Genomic DNA, 9,456 nt, shown 5'->3' with positions numbered 1-9,456 from the left:
GCACAGAACCATGGTCTAAACATATCTTTACAACTTCGCATAACTAACCAGCAAGTGCACTGGGTCGTCCAAGTAATAAACCTTACGTGAGTAAGGGTCGATCCCACGGAGATTGTTGGTATGAAGCAAGCTATGGTCACCTTGTAAATCTCAGTCAGGCGGATATAAAATAGTTATGGAGTTTTCGAAATTAATACTAAAATAAGGATAGAAATACTTATGTAAATCATTAGTGAGAATTTCAGATAAGCGTATGGAGATGCATTCATTCCTCTGAACCTCTGCTTTCCTGCTGTCTTCATCCAATCAGTCTTACTCCTTTCTATGGCTGGCTTTGTGTAAGGATGTCACCGGTGCCAATGGCTACTTTCAATCCTCTCGGGAAAATGGTCCGATGCGCTGTCACTGCATGGCTAATCATCTTGGAGGTTCTCGATCATATTGGAATAGAATTTACTATCCTTTTGCGTCTGTCACTACGCCCAGCACTCGCGAGTTTGGGGTTCGTCACAGTCATTCAATCCCAGAGTCCTACTCGGAATACCACGGACAAGGTTTAGACTTTCCGGACTCTCATGAATGCCGCCATCAATCTAGCTTATACCACGAAGATTCTGATTAAGAGATCTAAGAGATACTCATTCAATCTAATGTAGAACGGAAGTGGTTGTCAGGCACGCGTTCATAGGGAATGATGATGATTGTCACGTTCATCACATTCAGGTTGAAGTGCGAATGAATATCTTAGAAGCAAAATAAGATGAATTGAATAGAAAACAGCAGTACTTTGCATTAAGCTTTGAGGAACAGCAGAGCTCCACACCTTAATCTATAGAGTGAAGAAACTCTACCGTTGAAAATACATAAGTGATAATGGAGTTCATTGGTCTCGGCCCCAGAGGGGAACCGGAGTAACCAAGACTATGAATACAATGATAAAAAGTTCTATTTATAATAAACTAGTCACTAGGGTTTACAGAAGTAAGTAATTGATGCATAAATCCACTTCCGGGGCCCACTTGGTGTGTTCTTGGGCTGAGCTTGAAGTCTACACATGGAGAGGTCATTCTTGGAGTTGAACGCCAGCTTTTGTGCCAGTTTGGGCGTTGAACTCCACTTTGCAACTTGTTTCTGGCGCTGGACGCCAGAATTGGGCAGAGAGCTGACGTTGAACGCCAGTTTGCGTCGTCTAAACTTGGGCAAAGTATAGACTATTATATATTGCTGGAAAGCCCTGGATGTCTACTTTCTATTGCAATTGGAAGCGCACCATTTTGAGTTCTGTAGCTCCTGAAAATCCATTTTGAGTGCAGGGAGGTCAGAATCCAACAGCATCAGCAGTCCTTCTTCAACCTCTGAATCTGATTTTTGCTCAAGTCCCTCAATTTCAGCCAGAAAATACTTGAAATCACAAAAAAACACACAAACTCATAGTAAAGTCCAGAAATGTGAATTTAACATAAAAACAAATGAAAACATCCCTAAAAGTAACTAGATTCTACTAAAAACATACTAAAAACAATGCCAAAAAGCGTATAAATTATCCGCTCATCACAACACCAAACTTAAATTGTTGCTTGTCCCCAAGCAACTGAAAATCAAATAGGATAAAAAGAAGAGAATATACTATAAATTCCAAACTATCAATGAAACATAGCTCCAATCAGATGAGCGGGACTTGTAGCTTTTTGCCTCTTGAATAGTTTTGGCATCTCACTTTATCCATTGAAGTTCAGAATGATTGGATTCTATAGGAACTCAGAGTTTAGATAGTGTTATTGACTCTCCTAGTTCAGTATGATGATTCTTGAACACAGCTATTTTATGAGTCTTGGCCGTGGCCCTAAGCACTTTGTTTTCCAGTATTACCACTGGATACATAAATGCCACAGACACATAATTGGGTGAACCTTTTCAGATTGTGACTCAGCTTTGCCAAAGTCCCCAATTAGAGGTGTCCAGGGTTCTTAACCACACTCTTCTTTTGCTTTGGACCTTGACTTTAACCGCTCAGTCTCAAGTTTTCACTTGACACCTTCATGCCACAAGCACATGGTTAGGGACAGTTTGGTTTAGCCGCTTAGGCCCGGATTTTATTCCTTTAGGCCCTTCTATCCATTGATGCTCAAAGCTTTGGGATCCTTTTTATTGCCCTTGCCTTTTGGTTTTAAGAGCTTTTGGCTTTTTCTGCTTGCTTTTTCTTTTTCTTTCTATTTTTTCGCCTATTTTGTTTCTTTTTTTTTTCTGCAAGCTTTGTCTTTTGCTGCTTTTTCTTGCTTCAAGAATCATTTTTATGATTTTTCAGATTATCAAATAACATATCTCCTCATCATCATTCTTTCAAGAGCCAACATATTTAACATTCTTAAACAACAACTTCAAAAGACATATGCACTGTTCAAGCATTCATTCAGAAAATAAGAAGCATTGTCACCACATCAATATAATTAAACTAAGTTCAAGGATAAATTCGAAACTCATCTACTTCTTGTTCTTTTGAATTAAAACAGTTTTCATTTAAGAGAGGTGATGGATTCATAGGACATTCATAACTTTAAGACAAAGTTACTAAATACTAATGATCATGTAATGAAGACACAAACATGGATAAGCACTTAACATAGAGAAAATGAAAAACAGAGAATGTAAGAACAAGGAATGAGTCCACCTTAGTGATGGTGGCGTTTCCTTCTTGAGGAACCAATGATGTCCTTAAGCTCTTCTATGTCTCTTCCTTGTCTTTGTTGCTCCTCCCTCATTGCTTTTTTGATCTTCTCTAATTTCATGAAGGATGATGGAGTGCTCTTGATGTTCCACCCTTAATTGTCCCATGTTGGAACTTAATTCTCCTAGGGAGGTGTTGATTTGCTCCCAAAAATTCTGTGGAGGAAAGTGCATCCCTTGAGGTATCTCAGGGATTTCATGATGATGAGCTTCTTCATGTGCCTGTTGAGATCCATGAATGTGCTCTCTTGTTTGCTCCATCCTTTTCTTAGTGATGGGCTTGTGAGATGAATCTTTCCATCTCCCATGGCTCAGAGGTGGAAGCAGTTGTCTTCCCTTTCCTCTTTCTTGAGGTTTCTCTGGCCTTAGGTGCTATTAATGGTTATGGAAAAACAAAAAAGCTATGCTTTTACCACACCAAACTTAGAATGTTGCTCGCCCTCGAGCAAAAGAAGAAAGAATAGAAGAAGAAGAAGAAGAAGAAGATATGGAAGAGATGGAGGGATGTGTGAATTCGGCCATATGGGTGGGATTGGGTGGGAAAGAGATATTGAATTTTGAAGGTAGGTGGATGTATGAATGTGAGTGGTGAATGGAAAATAGGGAAGAGAGATGGAGGTGATAGGTGAAGGGTTTTGGGGAAGAGTGTTTATTGGGAATAGAGGATGATTGAGAAGAGAGAGGAGAGTGAGTGGAGGTAGGTGGGGATCCTGTGGGGTCCACAGATCCTGAGGTGTTCAAGGATTTACAACCTTGCACCAAATTAGGCATGTAAAATGCCCTTGCACACAACTCTGGGCATTCAGCGCCAGGTTGGTGCCCATTTTGGGCGTTCAACGCCCCTTTGTTGCCCATTTCTGGCGTTGAACGCCAGAACCATGCTTGTTCTGGGCGTCCAGCGTCAGCTCCTCTCCAGGGTGCAATTCTGGCGTTCAACGCCCAGATGATGCCCATTTTGGGCGTTCAGCGCCCAGATACTGCCCATTTTGGGCGTTCAGCGCCCAGATACTGCCCATTTTGGGCGTTCAGCGCCAGAACTATGCTCTGTTCTGGCGTTGAATGCCAGGCAAGTGCTTCCTCCAGGGTGTGATTTATCTTCCACTGTTTTTTATTCTGTTTCTAAATTTTTCGTTTATTTTGTGACTCCACATGATCATGAACCTAAGAAAACATGAAAAACAAAAATAAAATTAGATAAATAAACATTGGGTTGCCTCCCAACAAGCGCTTCTTTAATGTCAATAGCTTGACAGTGGGCTCTCATGGAGCCTCACAGATGTGCAGAGCTTTGTTGAGACCTCCCAACACCAAACTTAGAGTTTGGATATGGGGGTTTGACACCAAACTTAGAGTTTGGTTGTGGCCTCCCAACACCAAACTTAGAGTTTGACTGTGGGGGCTTTGGTTGACTCTGCTTTGAGAGAAGCTTTTTCTGCTTCCTCTCTATGGATGCAGAGAGAGATCCTTGAGTTGTAAACACAAGGTTGTCCTTATTTAATTGAAGGATCAATTCTCCTCTGTCCACATCAATCACAGCTCTTGCTGTGGCTAGGAAAGGTCTTCCTAGGATGATGGATTCATCCTCTTCCTTTCCAGTATCCAGGACTATGAAATCAGCAGGGATGTAAAGGCCTTCAACCTTTACTAGCACGTCCTCTACTTGTCCATAAGCCTATTTTCTTGAATTGTCTGCCATCTCTAATGAGATTTTAGCAGCTTGCACCCCATAGATTCCCAGTTTCTCTATTACAGAGAGGGGCATGAGGTTTATTCCTGAACCAAGGTCACACAGAGCCTTAAAGATCATGGTGCCTATGATACAAGGTATTATGAACTTTCCAGGATCCTGTCTCTTCTGAGGCAATGTCAGTTGATCCAGATCACTTAGTTCATTGGTGAACAAGGGAGGTTCATCTTCCCAAGTTTCAATACCAAATAATTTGGCATTTAGCTTTATGATTGCACCAAGGAACTTGGCAGCTTGCTCTTCAGTAACATCCTCATTCTCTTCAGAGGAGGAATATTCATCCGAGCTCATGAATGGCATAAGGAGGTTCAATAGAATCTCTATGGTCTCTAGATGAGTCTCAGATTCCTTTGGTTCCTCAGAGGGAAGCTCCTTATTGATCACTGGACGTCCCAGGAGGTCTTCTTCCTTGGGATTCACGTCCTTTTCCTCTCTTGTGGGTTCGGCCATGGTAATTAATTCAATGGCCTTGCACTCTCCTTTTGGATTCTCTTCTGTATTGCTTGGGAGAGTACTAGGAGGGATTTCAGTGATCCTTTTACTCAGCTGGCCCACTTGTGCTCTCAAATTTCTAATGGAAGACCTTGTTTCATTCATGAAACTCACAGTGGCCTTAGATAGATCAGAGACTAAATTTGATAAGCTAGATGGATTCTGCTCAGAATTCTCTGTCTGTTGCTGAGTGGATGATGGAAAAGGCTTGCTATTGCTAAACCTGTTTCTTCCACCATTATTAAAGCCTTGTTGAGGCTTTTGATCCTTCCATGAGAGATTTGGGTGATTTCTCCATGATGGATTGTAGGTGTTTCCATATGGTTCACCCATGTATTTTAACTCTGCTATTGCAGGGTTCTCAGGATCATAAGCTTCTTCCTCAGAAGATGCCTCTTGAGTACTGTTGGATGCAGCTTACATTCCATTCAGACTCTGAGAAATCATATTGACTTGCTGAGTCAATATTTTATTCTGAGCCAATATGGCATTCAGAGTATCAATTTCAAGAACTCCCTTCTTCATAGGCGTCCCATTACTCACAGGATTCTTCTCAGAAGTGTACATAAACTGGTTATTAGCAACCATGTCAATGAGTTCTTGAGCTTCTGCAGGCGTTTTCTTTAGGTGAATGGATCCATCTGCATAAGTATCCAATGACATCTTTGATAGCTCAGATAAACCATCATAGAAGATATCCAGGATGGTCCATTCTGAAAGCATGTCAGAAGGACACTTTTTGGTCAACTGCTTGTATCTTTCCCAAGCTTCATAGAGGAATTCACCTTCTTTTTGTCTGAAGGTTTGAACATTAGCTCTAAGCTTGCTCAGTTTTTGAAGAGGAAAGAACTTGGCTAAGAAAGCCGTGATTAGCTTATCCCAAGAGTTCAGGCTGTCTTTGGGTTGAGAGTCCAACCATATTCTAGCTCTGTCTCTTACAGCAAAAGGAAAAAGCATGAGCCTGTAGACTTCAGGATCTACTCCATTAGTCTTAATAGTATCACAGATCTGCAAGAATTCAGTTAAGAACTGAAAAGGATCTTCAGATGGAAGTCCATGAAACTTGCAGTTCTGCTGCATCAGAGAAACTAGCTGAGGTTTCAGCTCAAAATTGTTTGCTCCAATGGTAGGAATGGAGATGCTTCTTCCATGTAAATTGGAATTAGGTGCAGTAAAGTCACCAAGCATTCTCCTTGCATTTTTGTTGTTGGGTTCGGCTGCCATCTCCTTTACTTGTTCGAAATTTTCAATAAGGTTGTCTCTGGATTGTTGTAATTTAGCTTCTCTTAGTTTTCTCTTCAGAGTCCTTTCAGGTTCTGGATCAGCTTCAACAAGAATGTTTTTTTCTTTGTCCCTGCTCATAAGAAAGAGAAGAGAAAAAGAAAAGAAGAGGAATCCTCTATGTCACAGTAAAGAGGTTCCTTATTGTTAGTAGAAGAAGAAAAGGAATAGGGGTGAAGAAGAATGAAGAATCCAAACACAAAGGTGATGATAGGAGCAGAGATGTGAGATGAAGAGAAGTGTTAGTAGATGAATAAATAAATAGAAAGGGATGAGAGGAGGAGAGAATTTTCGAAAATAATTTTTGAAAAAGAGTTAGTGATTTTCGAAAATAGTTTTTGAAAAAGGTTAGTAGTTTTTCGAAAATTCAAATAAAAAATAAAATAATTAGTCTAATTAAAAAGAAATTTTGAAAAAGAGGGAAGATTTTTTCGAAAATTAGAGAGAGAGAGTTAGTTAGGTAGTTTTGAAAAAGGTAAGAAACAAACAAAAAGTTAGTTAGTTAGTTGAAACAAATTTTAAAAAGATAAGAAGTTAGGAGGTTAGAAAAGATATTTTGCAATCATTTTTTTGAAAAAGGTAAGATAAGAAGATATTTTTGAAAAGATATGATAGAAATTAGTTTTTGAAAAAGATTTGATTTTTAAAATCTCAATTAATGACTTGATTCACAAGAAATCACAAGATATGATTCTAGAACTTAAAGTTTGAATCTTTCTTAACAAGTAAGTAACAAACTTGAAATTTTTGAATCAAAACATTAATTGATGATGTTATTTTCGAAAATATGATGTAAAATTAAGAAAAAGATAAGATTTTTTTAAATTGAAAATTTGATTTGACTCATAAAAACTAGATTTTAAAAATTTTTGAAAAAGTCAAATCTAATTTTCGAAATTTTGAGAAAAAGGGAAAGATATTTTTTTTATTTTTAAATTTTTATGATGAGAGAGAAAAACAAGAAAAATGATGCAATGCATGAAAGTTATGGATCAAAACAATGAATGCATGCAAGAATGCTATGAATGTCAAGATGAACACCAAGAACACTATGAAGATCATGATGAACATCAAGAACACATTTTTGAAAAATTTTTAATGCAAAGAAAACATGCAAGACACCAAACTTAGAATTCTTTAATGCTTAGACATAAAGAATTCAGGAATGCATATGAAAAACAAGAAAAGACACAAAACATGCAATTGCAAAGATCAAACAAGAAGACTTACCAAGAACAACTTGAAGATCATGAAGAACACTATGAATGCATGAATTTTTTCGAAAAATGCAAGATGAACATGCAATTGACACCAAACTTATAACATGACTCAAGACTCAAACAAGAAACACAAAAAATATTTTTGATTTTTATGATTTTCTAAATTTTTTTTTGTATTTTCTTTTAATTTTTTTTCGAAAATCATTTTGAAAAAGAAAAATAAGGATTCCGAAATTCTTAATATGACTTCCAGGAATCTTATGCTCTTTAGTCTAAAGCTCCAATCAAAGGGTCAGGCATGGCTTAATAGCCAGCCAAGCTTTAGTAGAACTTTACATTCAGCAGCCAATTTGCTAAGAAAGATAAAGAAGCTATTCTCTTGAGTCCAAAAGAATTGAGACATGGCTTTATAGCCAGCCGGGCTTCAACATGCTTCATGAAACACTATAATTCATTCTTAAAAATTCTGAAGAAAAAAATATTTTTGAAAACATTTTTTTATTTTTTCGAAAACAGATGAGAAAATCTTTGAAAGATTTTTGAAAAATTTTTGAAAATAAAACAAAAAGAAAATTACCTAATCTGAGCAACAAGATGAACCGTCAGTTGTCCAAAGTCGAACAATCCCCGGCAACGGCGCCAAAAACTTGGTATGCGAAATTGTTACTCAGGTTGTGAATTATTGCTCGAAATTGATTCCCTGGCGATGGCACCAAAAACGGATGCACAGAACCATGGTCTAAACATATCTTCACAACTTCACATAACTAACCAGCAAGTGCACTGGGTCGTCCATGTAATAAACCTTACGTGAGTAAGGGTTGATCCCACAGAGATTGTTCGTATGAAGCAAGCTATGGTCACCTTGTAAATCTCAGTCAGGCGGATATAAAATAGTTATGGAGTTTTCGAAATTAATACTAAAATAAGGATAGAAATACTTATGTAAATCATTGGTAAGAATTTCAGATAAGCGTATGGAGATGCATTCATTCCTCTGAACCTCTGCTTTCCTGCTGTCTTCATCCAATCAGTTTTACTCCTTTCTATGGCTGGCTTTGTGTAAGGATGTCACCGGTGCCAATGGCTACTTTCAATCCTCTCGAGAAAATGGTCCAAATGCTCTGTCACAGCACGGCTAATCGTCTGGAGGCATCACCCTTGTCGTTGGTTGCATCCTATTCCTCTCTGTGAAAATGGTCCGATGCGCTGTCACTGCATGGCTAATCATCTTGGAGGTTCTCGATCATACTGGAATAGAATTTACTATCGTTTTGCGTCTGTCACTACGCCCAGCACTCGCGAGTTTGGAGTTCGTCACAGTCATTCAATCCCAGAGTCCTACTCGGAATACCACGGACAAGGTTTAGACTTTCCGGACTCTCATGAATGCCGCCATCAATCTAGCTTATACCACGAAGATTCTGATTAAGAGATCTAAGAGATACTCATTCAATCTAATGTAGAACGGAAGTGGTTGTCAGGCACACATTCATAGGGAATGATGATGATTGTCACGTTCATCACATTCAGGTTGAAGTGCGAATGAATATCTTAGAAGCGAAATAAGATGAATTGAATAGAAAACAGAAGTGCTTTGCATTAATCTTTGAGGAACAGCAGAGCTCCACACCTTAATCTATGGAGTGCAGAAACTCTACCATTGAAAATACATAAGTGATAATGGAGTTCATTGGTCTCGGCCCCAGAGGGGAACCGGAGTAACCAAGACTACGAATACAATGATAAAAAGTTCTATTTATAATAAACTAGTCACTAGGGTTTACAGAAGTAAGTAATTGATGTATAAATCCACTTCTGGGGCCCACTTGGTGTGTGCTTGGGCTGAGCTTGAAGTCTACACGTGGAGAGGTCATTCTTCGAGTTGAACGCCAGCTTTTGTGCCAGTTTGGGCGTTGAACTCCACTTTGCAACTTGTTTCTGGCGCTGGACGCCAGAATTGGGCAGAGAGCTGGTGTTGAACGCCAGTTT

General features: G+C 38.8%; 1 non-coding gene across 1 annotated transcript; it reads left to right on the top strand.

Annotated features, from left to right (window-relative positions):
- The first annotated feature begins 5,680 nt into the window (after positions 1–5,680).
- On the top strand, positions 5,681–5,788 carry LOC114927208 (small nucleolar RNA R71). The gene has a single exon (XR_003817592.1). It is a non-coding gene; the product is annotated as a small nucleolar RNA R71 (small nucleolar RNA).
- The last annotated feature ends 3,668 nt before the right edge of the window (positions 5,789–9,456 follow it).

This window comes from Arachis hypogaea, unplaced genomic scaffold (assembly GCF_003086295.3).
Source record: "Arachis hypogaea cultivar Tifrunner unplaced genomic scaffold, arahy.Tifrunner.gnm2.J5K5 arahy.Tifrunner.gnm2.scaffold_53, whole genome shotgun sequence".
NCBI classification, from domain to species: Eukaryota; Viridiplantae; Streptophyta; class Magnoliopsida; order Fabales; family Fabaceae; genus Arachis; species Arachis hypogaea.
The sequence above is the reverse complement of the archived record's forward strand: the minus strand, read 5'-3'. Positions and strand labels throughout refer to the sequence as shown.